At 39.6% G+C, this 14,935-nt stretch overlaps 1 protein-coding gene across 2 annotated transcripts in view; it reads right to left on the minus strand.

Annotated features, from left to right (window-relative positions):
- Positions 1-14,779, minus strand: part of KLHL5 (kelch like family member 5) — a 51,881-nt gene extending 37,102 nt beyond the window's left edge. For both annotated transcript variants that reach the window (XM_064418394.1, XM_064418392.1), the window contains exons 1-2: positions 14,575-14,779; positions 11,685-11,778 (exon numbers count right to left, since the gene is read on the minus strand). The gene's annotated coding sequence lies outside the window, so the exon portion shown is untranslated. The remainder of the gene's footprint in view (positions 1-11,684; positions 11,779-14,574) is intronic.
- Between the last annotated feature and the right edge of the window lie 156 nt (positions 14,780-14,935).

Genomic DNA, 14,935 nt, shown 5'->3' on the forward strand with positions numbered 1-14,935 from the left:
ACATACAAATTGTAATAACAATTTTAGAACAAAAAAGAGGCACTGGATTTCATCAGTCCTTGATATAGAGATTTATGTTTTCAAACTTTACAACTCAGTTAGTCTGTTCAACTCTCTGGGATACATACACAACAAACTTACAAGTGCTTCTTTATTACCTTACAGTTTTCATCAAAAGTGAGAGCCACTCTCTCTCAGATTAACATGATGAACCCCAAAATGCGGCATCTTGTAATGAGGATACCTGCAGTTTTATTTGAAGCAGGCAGAGTCCACATGAAAACTTAAGCAGTACCAAACTTTACCATTGAAAACCCAAAGACTGTTTAAAACTCAGTGCCAGGAGAATATCATGCTATTTTCTGAGGAAACACAATGCTGTAAGTGCTAGTTTTAACCTGGAAAGCTCACCTGTCACTGCCCAGAGCACAGTTATTGATCTAAGTGCCTCTCACAAAGGCTAGCAAAAGCTCATTTCTACAGGAACTGCATTCCAGCTGTTTCCACAGAGATGCATTTCAGAGCGTGCACCTTGCTGGCATCCTGGCTTACCAGAAGCCAAATACTGAGACCTTTGCAGCATATCCAGAAAACAGCTGAAGATACATCGGATGCAAGATGATTAAGTAGGTAAATCTATAAAGCTCTTACCATCTTTCCTGGGGATTTAATTTAAACACAGAAAGATAGGGGAATACTTAAGAAAGGATTAATGTTTTAAGATATTAGCATGAAATGGTATGGCTGTTTAACCAAAATGATATGACATGCAGACCCCACTAATCTGGTACAAATATTATTAAACATTTAACTGTAGTGTTCAAATACCATAATTTGTGTAACTGCAAGTTGAGTGAAACTGGACTAAGCTTAAGAAGTAAAAACAAAATGGCATCTTTTTATTTATCTTCTCCTGTTTTGTATTGGTGCTGGGTGCTCATCGAAGGTGAAGAAATAGGACAAGCAACTGGTATATTTGTTAACCTTCATCAAACCAGCAATATTTTAATTATCCAGCCAACTATAAAAAGTAAGCTTTAAATACCTTTATTTCTGCTGGTATGGTAAATCCATTATACATAAGGAGTGACCTGGATTCTCATTCTTGTGTAACAGACTCATTTAAAATTCAAGCTGTCCCAGTACAAGTCTACTAAGACAGTGGCAGATTTGCGATTCTAGTGCTTTTTCAGCACTTTTCATTGATTTACTGGCAAAAACAGCCCAATTACTGCTTTTCTTTGGCTGTGGAGCTATGGCCTCAAACAGAGATCAGAAAATAAAATGTGCTGTAGTTTTAACAGACCAAACCAAAAAACTGTTTTTTATTCTCTTTCATTTTTCTAGATTAAAGAAACTCTTGTTCTTCTACACACTCTCAAAATTACAGTTCTAAGACTGACAGCATAAATATCTAAAATATTTCTCTGTTTCATAGGAATATTTGTATTATAGATGACAAGATAAGACAAGTGACAGTTAATTCTTCAATTTAAACTGACAGTATTCCTCAGAAATAATTGAGGGCCTCTTGTTCTGGACAATCTTTGTTATTATGAATAATGTGATATCTTTTATCAGATCTCCAGCCAGGAGTTACCAGACTTTTGAGGAGATCTCAAATTCAAAATGGACTGTTTGGACTTCCACTGACTATGATCACCCAGACTTCATCGTTGACATCTCATCTGGTGATTGGTGCTCACAAATCCAAATGCCTATCCTCTATGACCTCCCATCACACATCCTACCAAAGCACTAACGCATTTCTGAGAAAACTGCTAAAACCCATCCTAGTCAAGACTTGGCAAGGATTTGAAATATTTTTTCATCTACTAAGGCAAAAGTTTGCATTTATTGAGAAATCAACAGTGATTATATCTATTTTTTCTTACCTTGGGGACTTGCAGTTTCTATTTTGTGGTGAATCAAAATAACATTTCAAATACAAGTACACTGTCACCTTTGAGAACATAATTCAGTTTGTATTAACAAGGTCGTGTAAGCTTACTGTGAAACAAATTTTGAGAACTCTGATTTTTAATTGAACAGATTGATATTCCTTCAAGTGGAACACCTGAACATTTAAGCACATAATTTCTCTCCTGTGAAGAGCTTCACAAAGCTATAAATCCCTGCAATTAGCAGGGGGGGACAGTTTCCCAGATTCTGGCCTGTAAACAAAAAGAAACATCTAAATAAATACTGAAACTGTGTAAATAGGTAACACCAGGGACATAGCAAGACAGCTTTAGAAATTGCCTTTTTCAAAATTTTCAGACATTTATCTAGACAGATATAAAAACCATTTTTTTTTACTAATAAAAAATTTACTCCACTGATATTCTCTGATATTATACACATTTATTCATACAAGTATTAAAGAAAGATTGCAATCCAGCATAACTAGATAAATTTAAACAATTTTAGTCTCAAGTCACTTCTACTCCATATATTGAGGGAAAGTGTACTTCATATTTAGAGTGTATCACCAGGAAATATGGACATATTACTTAAATAGTAAGACCTAGTGATTTTGTTGATTGTGATTTTTCCTTTTGCTTGCCAAAGGAAATAAATCAAGTTTTCAAATAAACAAACATGTATATGGAATATTTTGTTGAGGCACTTTTAAGATTTAAATTTCAACACTACTTTTCATGGTAACATTTTTTCTGTTCCTACTACTACTATTATAATTTGGGTCCAAAACCTTTCATCACTCAACTTCAAGGCAATTCACATATAATATGTTCAAGGTATTTAGTATGTCAAATGAATTTTTAAAAGAGGTCATAAAAGCTCACCTAGTCCGGAGAATATATTAATGATCCTTTTAAGTGCCAATTAAGAATGTAAATGTCAAAATAATTACAGAAAGTCTTTATTGTGACTGCAAGAGTTGTTTTTGGAAAAAATGCTTAACAAAAACATTAAACATAAAAAGACAAGTTTTAGACATAAGTAGATTGACTAGGATACAAAAAAGCAATATTGTCAATGTTTAGTGATCCTAGATGTGTATTTGAAAACATAACAAAGGTTCACTGACCATAGATTTTCATCAATTGATCAAATACATAGTTACAGCATTAAAAGGCATTCAAAATTTAACACTTTTTAAAATGGGATTTCTGAACTTTAAAATATTAATTTGAGGCATTAAAATAACTGCTCAAAGAAAACTGCTATAGATGAACTTCAAACTGCAATTCTGCTTATAACTATGCTTATGTTAGAAGAAGTGTTATATATCTACTTTCTTTTTCCTTCCCTATTCCTGTGTTCCAGACCCAAAGTTACAGAAACAGCTCAACAAAGACTTCAGGAAGATTGCTATATTAGTGCTTCATGATTCTATAAAACAATAATCACTTTCTATCCCAGAGTTTTATATAAATGCAAACACTTCTGGTTCATTGTTATGTGAAAAGATCCTTACATCACAGTTCATTCAGGAGAAAGAGAGGAAAATGTCCTACAGCTACTGACTTCATGTACTTAAATGCATTGTTCTGACTGGCAGAAATGAGCTGTAGCCAAACTAGTGGTACTTCATCGCAACTTTCTGCCACTTTGCATTGTACATTTCCCTCAAAACACAAGGGAGCAGTCAGCTTAACAACAGCATGAAAAGACCTGTACAGAACAACAGCCTGGCTTGCTGTTTATTTTATTCAGCTAAGGGTGGGGTGGGGAACAAGAGAGATTTCCACATGTAATACAAGACTACACTGTTAGATGCAAGCTCAAATATCAAACTGGTTCATACACAACAGAAGTTGTGGTTCAAGACATTTGTATTTCTTTAAGATTAAAACATTAACATTGCTTTATTCAATTAATACTGAAACATCATCAGGGACTGCACCATCTACAAGTAGAGCCATAGTGTAGAGCTATTCCTCAGTAAACAGCACAGTAAGCTTATTCACTCTCAAAAAATGAGCACTCCAATTCATCAGGTCAGATGCTGTTCTTAAATTAAAATTTACTTGTAATACAAAATGGACAACACTGTGAAGGGCCAGTCTCTCAAAACACAGAACCAGTTTTTGTACTAGAAGGGTCAAGTAGCAACACACGAGGTGAAGACAAGCAAGATTCCCAGATCATCTACTCCAGGAATACTAGTAGCACCAATTCTAATGGAAACAAGATAGTCCCACATTTAAAAGACAGAAATAGTCCAGCACAAATAATCTCCTTTAGAAATGTCACTGTTAAGAAAGAGTGGTGACAAAAACACTGTTCTGCAGACACTTAAAGATGTCCTGCCAAAGTAAAGCCATTCTTTAGAACCAGTTTAGGAAGGTATTGCCTAATGCAGTTACAAAAGACCATAAAGGACAGATTGAAAGATTGAGGCAAATCAAAACAAAATAACAAGGAAATAGTTTCCTTTTGTAGGCAGGTCTGCTGGGCAAACTAAAGACAATATTTCAACATTTTTCCAAGACAGCGGCAGTGTTATTTCACCATGAAGTATTCAGATTCCCTCAAAAATTCACAGAAAAAATGGGTAAAGGATAACACTACCAACATTGTCAACAGCAGAGTGGATGTTTATTAGGTAAAAAATGACAAGTATTCACAGTTCTACATTAGGCACCATATAAAAATACAGCAGGCTAAAAAAATCACATTAAAAAACACAGTGAAGAAGCAGATTTGCAAGTGATTAGGTAATGCAACATAGTACTCCATGCCAGACTACACAAACTTCTAAGAGAAATACATAGAGGTCTGTGGGCGAAAAGTTTACACCATATTTAAATGTCAAGCTATGCAATGCCATAGCTACTGAAGCAAAGCACTTCAAGACACAGATTTGAGCATTCTAAAGGAATCATTTAACACCAAAAAACACCTCAAGACACTAATTTCTCTCTCAGTGAGGACTTCTGTTTAATTAGCAGCTTCAGTTAGGCCCACCCACCAACTGAAAATTTATGTTGCATAAGAGATAATATATGAGGATATCATATCTTATTACATATTTATAAAACAAGTGGTGTGATCTCATCTGGAATTCCTTGTGTGCAATTGATCATTGCAAGTCAAAAGTAGTGTTGCAGAAAACACGGTTCACAGAAAGACAATACATATGATCAAAGTATAAAACCAACAATCATCACACTAGAAAGCAGAATGCTTTATAAGAATCATATCAAAATCTGTAAGTATCAAGATTAATGTTTATGAGAATCATAATGTCTCATAAATATGAAAAACAACTTCTGTTTAAAGAATTAATGTTGGACTTAAAACGTTTTTAGATTGTGCATAAGATTGCAGATGTCAAACAGAATTTCTCATAAAAATCCTTTCAATATAAAGATTTCTACCACCATTTGCCCACCTGGAACTGAATCTCAGAAGAGGTATCAGAGACAACATGAAGGACTTGTGTAGGTACACAGATAACAAAAGAATATCTAGAGAATGTCTTCTGTACATGGGCCTGCTGCTGAATGGGGCAGGGCCCTGGTGACATGGGATATGAAAAGGTATTGAATGTTCTCTGTCTTTCCTAACATTATCAGACTTCAGGACTTGATGAAGTTCAACAGAGGGAAGTGTAAAATCCTGCACCTGGGAAGGAACAACCTCACACTGCCACATAGCAGAAAAGCAACTTGCAGGAAAGGACCTGTTGGTCGCCAAGTTGCACATGAACCAGTAGTGTGCCCTTGCAGCAAAGAAGGCTAATGGCTCCTGGCCTGCATCAGGAGTGCTGCCAGCAGTGATCCTGCCCTCCGCTCAGCAGTATGAGATATGGTCATACTGGAGGGGAGTGAAAAGAAGGTCCATTAAAATGATGAAAGACCTGGAACTTTTCTGTGCGATGCAAGTCTGAGAGAGCTGGGACTGTTTAGCCTAGAGAAGACTCAGGTGGGTCTCATCAATGTGCATAAACAAATATACATAAATAAATAAATGTCTTTCAGGGGTGTCCAGTGACAGGACAAGAATCAATAGGTAACAACTAAAACACAACATCTAAACATGAGGAAAAACCTTTTCACTGTGAGGGTGACTGACTACAGGCTGCCCAGAAAGGTTGTGGGGTCTACATCCTTAGAGATATTCAAAAGCTGTCTGGACATGGTCCTGGGCAACCTGCTCTAGGTGACCCTACTTGAGGAGGGAATACAATGCCTTGTATTACATGCTTTTATTACAAGCATTGTAACTTGCTAATAGATTTTTCATGTTACAATATGCTTCACAAAGCTGTAAAAGCAAGATGATTAAATTGGAGATGTTAATAAAGGCTTCCATTGACTTTACATTGACATTGATTTGGCTCAAGGAAGTTTTATCAGAAAAAAAATGCAGAAGAAATCACAGTATATTTAACTATCCTCTTCACTCTAAAGCAAAACTAGTCCACTGCCTGGATCAATGTTACTTAAAATATTATGTATCTGAGGCACCTAAGGAAAAATATCTTTTAATTCTATACTTGGATACTATTAAATCTCAAATTAAGCTGTGCATCAAGTCACCATGTATTCCTAACCACAATCAGAAAACTGGTTTCTTAGGTTCTTTATTCTGTCTCCACAGTTTCATGTGAAAGTAATCTCAGATTCTGCAGTATGATTTATTTTACAAGCTCTTCTGACAATAACTACAGCTCTTCTGCATGTTTCACCTCATGTAGTCTCCCTTATCCCACATGTATGCACATCTCTCCCCACCAAGTACCAGAACAGGCAGGACAAGCAAATTCTTTGTCATATTCAGACCGAGAACGGACAGGCCCATCAGCTGGCAGGTCAAACAATATTACTTATTTGGCCTTTCCTACCTACCCATATTTTCAAAACCTTTCAGGAATTTAAATGCAACAAGGGTTCCATTCTGTCAGAGTTTGACTGAAACTGGCAAGTAGACAGAAATGTTATTAGAGAAGAACTGACTAAACCACAAGACATAAACCAAACTTGCCTGGGGAACTTACAGACTCACAAACTGCCTATCTTTTGCTTCTGAGTACGCACAACTGCCTTAGCCTAGATGGCTACATATTGCCTAAGCTCAGGATGTATAAACAAAGTAAAACAGAAATCAACACAAAAGCTGACCGATTGCTCAAACACAGCTCTGAGCTCCTACCCTTCCATGGTTGTGTAAAACTGAAATGAGCTTAAGGATAGAGGCAACAATGGCAGAACTTATTAAATCACTGAGGTACTTGCAGAGTTAATGTTCAGCTATCCTAAACAGCATACTGATCCCATCTTAGTTGCCTTACCCATGGTTTTAAAGGAACCCCTAAATGTTTCCTGTTCTGCACAGAGAGCAAGAACTAGACACCAGCAATATAAATAAAGTGCCAGGAAGAACACAGGATACTGTTGGCACTCTCAGGGGCATGAGGTCCATTATAGAAGCAATATGCTCAGAACAGGGAAAAGTCTTGAATTCAGATTGCTAACCTGTCAGAAGGAGAAAACATACTGATAAAAAAACATTAATTATTTCCTTAGCATGTGTTTCTTCCATTCTCTCATATCAACTCTAGCTATTTCTTAAGAGAAATACAAAACTATGTGTTGTACTATTGGGTGTAGATCTCCACAGATTTAGAGGGTCTGCAGTCATTTGTCCATTGCTCTTCTTCATTAGTTTAAAGTTCAAAAAAATATTTACTTAGCTTTCAGTTTTTGTAAAAATGATTTTTCATTCATTGAACTTACAAGTTTTCAAACAACCATAATGTTTGAATATTCACTGAAAATATTCACTGGTTTAAGTACAATTGTTCTTGAGTTGAACCATCAGACAATTCATTATGCAAAGATGCAACTTACGTTTGTATTTGTTAATTAAAAACCACTTCCTATCAGGAAGTGAGAGGAAGTACAAAGTGAAGTTCTATTACTTATTACTTGATCTGGCCCACATGTTTATAAACTCAAAGACTAATTATTGGAGTGTACCAATATTACAGACGGGACTGCCTTGGTCTGTCTGGCCTCAGCTGCTGACCAAATAGCGGCACCTGTGGAGTTTTCTCCCCAGAGACACTGTTCAGTACCTGTGGTCAAGCTGGGCACGTGGGGACAAGTCCGGGCACGCCCCGAGCTCCAGTGCTCACGGCTGGAGCTTGCTGCTGAGGGGGTCACTCCCCAGGCCTTCCTGAGCTGGAGAAACCTTTGAGGCGAGGTGAAGAAAGGAGCGGGTCCTGATGGAGAGTTTTTAATCCAGAGTTTTTATTTTGGTGGCACAGCCTCTGAATCTTGCAACCCATGGTTGCACTGAACTCTCCCACCAGAACTCTCCAACAGAACCCTGACCTCGTGCCCTGCTTGCCCTTTTACCTGGGGAGAGGGGCAGGGGAGGAAACACAGGGAGCACCAACCAGGCACAGGGGGAGGGGTCTCAGGTGAGAGGGACACCTGGGTGGACCAATGGCCCCCCAGGGGGTGGAGAGCATCCTTTGAACCTGCCAATTGCTCGACGCTCTCCTTGGAATTTCTGGGTTGATAGACAGTGCCCAGCAGGGGTCAAGGGTGGGGAAAAGGAGAGGTGATTGACAGCCACCTGGGAAAGGCAATTTCAGGGAGAAACCAGGGGAAACTGAGGCAAGTCATGACATCACACCGCAACAACTAATTCTAGTTAATTACTTTTATTTCCTTGAAAAATACTTCCAAGTTTAAAGTGCTACGGTGCTTGGTGAAGATCTTGCCAAGCCATATCAAGTTATGATAACATTATCAAATGCCCTACCTCCTTAATGCTCTCATTAGAGTTTGAATGTAAAAGCTTGTGATTACATTTACATTCAAAAATATAATTTCCCATATTGCATGTAAAAGGGCAAGATTTAAACTTTGATTTCATCTTTGGCAAGGATGAAGTGACCATTTAATATTAAAAATATTTATTTTAGTATATTAGAATACATTTTATCTATCTACCAGACAAATGCATATGGATCAAAATAACCAACATTTGATGCTTCACAGCAACTGTCAGGCTAATGGCTTATTAATGCAAAAGTCAACATAAAACATCTACTCTGCTAACAAGTATGAACTTGCTTGCAAACAATCTAACCATCAAAACCTCAGATAAAAATCTCATCTTCCTATGAACTTCTCCTACACCTCCTCACCACATGCATGCTACTTCTAAACTTTTAACTAATTTGCTAATTCAGCCATACGACTATTTTTATTCTTTACAGTTCAGGTTAGTAAACCTCTATGGACTTGAGTCTTGTCTTACTCTACACCATGAATATGTATCATATGACACTGCCAGGTGCTGTGAATATTTAATCTGTTTTAAGGCTATACTTTAGCCTCATTTTGACAAGTCCTTTTCTGAGACTGAGGCTAAGTAAGTCCCAGAATGACGGGGTGCTGAGGTTGAGATGACCCTGAGGTGTTAGAAAGACTTTTTTTTCCCAGCCCCGTGACCAAAGAAGAAGCCAAGATTTGTTGGTTCTGCTTTTCAAGGTTGTTTATTTTTCCTTATCTATACCATTCTTTCCCTGACCAGCCGAGATCTGTTCAGCAGGTCAGGTGGTGGCACACCAACCGCCCTTGGGGTGGTGTTAACATTTTATACCAAGAACTACGTGTACTTCATTTACAATAATTTTCCAATCACCTATGTTAGACAGTCTGTCTCTACTCTAAACCAATCAAGAAGTGTCACCATCACAGCAAAAGATGGAGGACAAGAAGAAGGAGAAGAAACAACAGGACACACCCAAATCCCTCCATCTTGACTCTGAACCCCCATTCTGAAACCCCCAAAATTCTACATTTTACCCTGTGACAAATTAACTATCATTCTACTCAAACTCTTGTGGCTTGTACATCTTCATACAAAGCTGGTAATTTTCTCCATGGGCTAAAATCAAAGGCACAGGTGTTTTTGACTCCGTGCCAAGGTGTCTGAGCCCCTTGCCAGGCTCTCAAATCATCCAGGGTGGTCAGAGGAATGTCTGACCACCAGAATAGTGTGAACTTTTTTATTTGTAATAAATTGTACTATTTCCACCCAAATCAAGTCAAATCTCTTCTAGACAGATCATATCATCATTGTCCTTTATTAAGTTCTTTTCAATACAGTCAACACAATGTGTATTTGCTATTAGACATCAGCTGAGGCAGCGAGACAAGCCTATCCACACGCATTTTCAAAGAAATTAATTATAAAAACATCCTGTACAATTTTGTGAACAGTCTTCCATTTGCTCTGAAAATCTAATGGATGCTCTTGGAAGAATCCAAGTTACCACTCAAACATTTTTTTAGAAGTATATCCAGTTGTTATGGAAGACATCAGGATTTTTAATATCAGCTGCACTTAGAACTGCCAGAAGAGGTAATTAATTGGCAAAGTATTCTTCTGAACAGACTGAAATCAATAATCAACTTTACAGAAATTTGTCATCTGGAAAAATGCCAGCAAAGTCCATAAGACATAGTTAAAAATCAGAAGCCCTGCTAATAATTAGTCATTCTACCTTGCAGTAAGATGGGAATAAAGACATATCCCATAGTGATCAACCTTTTCAGTTCCTTCTCTTTGTAGTACATTTTGGCATTTATTTCAAATCCCTTTCAACTTTCATGACCACTGTAGAAAGGGTGCAGGTCAAGTCTGCACGAATTCTGACAGCCTGGAGGAGGATGGCTATTTTGGCAGGTGGAGCTATCACATTTTGAACTACTGCAAAGAAGTGAAAACACAAAGCCTGTTCACAAAGTAAATTCTGAGGAACCTTAGCAGTTCTTATAATTTTTAAAGCTCAAGAAAGTGTTGATATCATCTGTGGTGGAAGCTACCAACAAGGCTATGGATTGACTGAGGGAAACAATGTGACTGATCATGACATGAACAGGGAGAAAGACCACCTCTCTTCTGTATTTGTATCACATGAGTAAATTCTAAAGGAATTTATCAACATTCCCAAAGCAGAGATACCTCACAGTCAATAAAGCAGGTTTGTTTCACTTTAGTAAAACCTAGTACTTCTAAATTAATTGGATTACTTTTGTCACCCTTAGCACTTATTTTTAGCAGTATTTTACTTTATAGAGAGTTCAGATAAAGCTACATTCTTGCATGTATTCATGCTTTCAACATTCTTTTATCCTTTTCCTTTGTGCAAATGTCAAAGCTACTCCCTTTGACAATTACTTTCACTTGGAACAGTCTTACTACTTTGTTGCTAAAATAATGAAATAAAGTGAAACCAGTCAGTATTATTGGAGTGATGAGATTTGATTGTGCATTTCGTGGGTCTTTATTGATATTAATTTCTACAAAAAGCAGTATTTTCTCTAACAGACTCTGTATCAATTTCCCTATTTTTCCTATAATGATTAAAAGATGCAAAGGCATCTCATGCACTTTGAAAATATCAAAATTGATCTTCTGACATTCTTCTATAAAGCATGCTTTGATAAAGAGCACAAGTGTTGAAATCACATAAAAACAGTCCAAACACCAGCATGTGAAGCCCACAAAAGCAAAGTCATTGCTGCTTATGCACACTTTCCAGAAAGAAGCCTTTATATGATGTGTTATATAACACAAAAAAAAAAGATGAAATTTCAGGTGTAAGGAAGAGTATGTACCCTTGTGGGCTAGAACCACATTCCTTGTAGCATAACTTACTGTTAGAACTGAGTAAATACAATACTTACCTATAACACCGGAATCATCTCTAGTTGTTCAAAGAATCATGTAGTTCTATTTGTCTTCCTCTTTCCAAGAAAAATTGAGGTAGCAGGAAAAAATCTAGAGACAGAAAAATACAAGTAAGAACCACCCACTAGAGGGGAGGAAAAAAAGGAATCATCTCAAAAGCAGAATTGCTACTCTGTTCAGATAGAACTTCTTTCAATTTGTTTTGTGATTTTTACACTTACTGACAGGAAGATGCTAAAAGTGTGTCACTGAACAACTGTCACCTTAGTTCCTTCCACAACTTCAAGTTACATACCCATCAACAAAGACTCACAAAAAAGAGGGGAAATTAATATGATATGTGAATGTGTAAATGCTGAAGAAACACTGTTTTTTAAAGACAGTACCTCTTGGGAAAAAAAACCAAACCTTAGTCCACTGTCACCCTTATCTTTGATCCCCTTCCCTGAAGGGAAAAGCAGTGAAGAATTGATCTGCCACATGAAGGACTTAAGCTGAACACTAGTGCCAAAGAATAACACTGACTGCATTGGTGAATAAAGCCAAGTACCACTACTAAACATGTTCCCTAAATGGAGCACCTCTATAAAAATTCACACTTACTGTTACAGTGGTTCTCAACCCTTACCTATTTACAGGTCACTAAAAATTTTCTTACCGAAGTTAGACTCTGCTCAAAAAATCTAGCCTGCTGAAATAGCACACGTCTCCATTTGGCTTGGCACCAAACAAATTACTATATGCACTGTGAAGTGAAAGAAAGTAGCCTTACATGATACCTGCAGGCATAATGTGATACCTAATATGTAACCTCTCATGGTCTGATCTTTTTTACCAGCTTCCAGGACCTTGCAGGTCTCTGAAGGGCAATACCACCTCATTCTTGCAGCTGCAGAACATAACCTCTTCTCTCCCACGTGCCTGTTTCTCAAGGCCACTCAGCCCAAGAACACATGTGCCTATGGGCACCATTGCCTTGCTGGTAACTTTGAATGAAAGATTCTGTTCTTGTGACAAAAAGCAAGCAGTGGATAGTCAGGTTTGTAACTTCTGCATTTTTCTACTAGGTAAGACTGCTGTAAGGAAAAGCAATTTAATTGCTATGGAAAGAGGAAACTGCAAGAATTTTGTAAGGGAAGTGTAAAATAATATTATAATTTCTTAAGAGCTGTAGAAACTTCTATTATTGGGTCATGCTATGTCTGATTAGATAATCTACTTTATCATATCATGAAACACTGAATTATATCAACAAAACCACAAGACATAAACATAAGCAAACAATAATCTTTTTAAAAGCTGGGTGATTAAAAAGTCCAGAGAGCTGGAACAAGTCCACCAATATGAACTGTCATTGTTAGCAACAGCTTGCAATTACTGTTTGGCCATAATGGTCTAATGGAAGATTTTCTTCATCTTCACTCAAATTCTTTTCTATTTTCAATTAGCAGTTATTGCATTTCTGTGAAACACAATGTGTTAGTCTACTGCCATGGTATAAACATGCTGTCTTTGGCAGTGAACCTGCCCATGCAGAGGAAACGACTGAGGGATGGAAGGTTCAATGAAGTTGACACGTGGCAGAAGAAAACGCTATTTGACTCAGATTAGGGGTATCATTTATTATTATTATTATTTTGGTTTTATCCTGCTTTATGCTCCCTAGCATTGTTCAGCAAGGGAAAAGCATAAAATGGGAATACAATCTACCCTATCAGAGAATGTACCAATGAAGTTCAGGAACAAAGTGACTTTTTTTTTTTTTAAATACTAATCCACATATGCCCCGGGAATTCCCAGGCAAAAAGACTTTTATGAGAAATGATCAGATTATTTCTGGCAAAATTGATGAACTGCTCATGAAAATACATTGTGCAATTAACTTTTAAAAAGGATCCACTATCCAGTACATAGAGTTTGTCTAGATAGAAAAGCTAAACCAACATTACCATGAGTTCAAGTTTTTATTCCTTTTTATGCTCGTAGAAGACCTGAGCAATAATTTTTTCTTCAAAAGATGACTGTATTTGGAGTTTAGCTCATGTAATTTCATAATCAACTTTTAAGTAAAAGGAAGGAACAAAGCCAAGCATTCCCTTTTTACTGTTTGACATTACTGCCCAAAAAGCCGACCACGAGCTGGCTGGGCTTCAGAGGGGCTGCCCCGCTGCTCACGAAGCTCAACCAGTCCGAGCTCAAAGCCCTAAGCCACAAAGGAAAGCTTTAAGGAAAAACATAAACCAGTCATGTATATAATCAGCAGTTGTTTGATGTTCAACACTTATACTTCTTTTTGTTCCCCGTGTAATAACGCCGCTCCCCATGGTGAGGTGGCAGTCACTGCTCTAATCTGTTCGACCGGTATAAAATTTAAAAAAATAATTGTTTTCCACTATTTCATCCTGTGATGGTGAAGGTTAAGACACATGGGGTGAAGTGCCCGAGAGCTGTGTCAGCGCACTTCCACCAGCCCTCCGCTCTGACCGCTTTGCACCGAGCCGGCGGCTGCTGCCCGGCTCGGCGGGACCGGACCCGCCGTGTCCCGCCCCGCCCCGCCCGCTCGGGCGGGCGCCGGCACTGCCCCGCCGAGCGCCGCGGCTGCCGCCGGGCCCCGCTCGGGCGGGCACCGCACACCGCACACCGCACACCGCACACCGCACACCGGGCACCGCACACCGGGCACCGGGCACCGGGCGGCGGCCGCGGCCCCTCTGGCAGCCGGCCGGCAGGAGGGAGCCCGGTGGCGGTGAGGGCGAGCCGGCCCCCACCCCTCGCAGGCGCCGGCCCTCGCCCTCCTCCTCCTTCTCCTCCTTCTCGCTTTCTCCTCCCCCTCCCGGCAGCCGCGGCCCCCTCCCCTCGCTGCCGAGCCCCCACCGCCCTTCTCACCTCTCACGGTCCGGGAAGGGGGCGCGGCTGGGAGGGGGCGGAGAAAGAAAAAAGATGGCAAGGAAGGCCCCCGCGCCCTCTCCCGTCCCCTCCTGTGCCCTCTCCTCCCGCCCCGCCCGGCGGCCGCCTGCCCTCCCGCTCCGCCGGCAGCCGCGGGCACTGGGCGCTCCCGCCCGCCGCTGCCGCGTCCCCGCGGCCCCGCTTGGCCCCTCCCTGCGCTCGGGCGGCCCGGGGGGGCGGGGCCGTGCAGGGACACGCCTCCTCGGCGGGCCCCGCCCCCTGCCCGGGGCGGGAGCGGCGCGTGGCGCGGGCGGCGCGCCGGGGCCGGGCCGGGGCCGCTTCCCTTACGCTGCGGCGGCGC

Source organism: Passer domesticus, chromosome 4 (genome assembly GCF_036417665.1).
Source record: "Passer domesticus isolate bPasDom1 chromosome 4, bPasDom1.hap1, whole genome shotgun sequence".
Lineage (NCBI taxonomy): Eukaryota > Metazoa > Chordata > Aves > Passeriformes > Passeridae > Passer > Passer domesticus.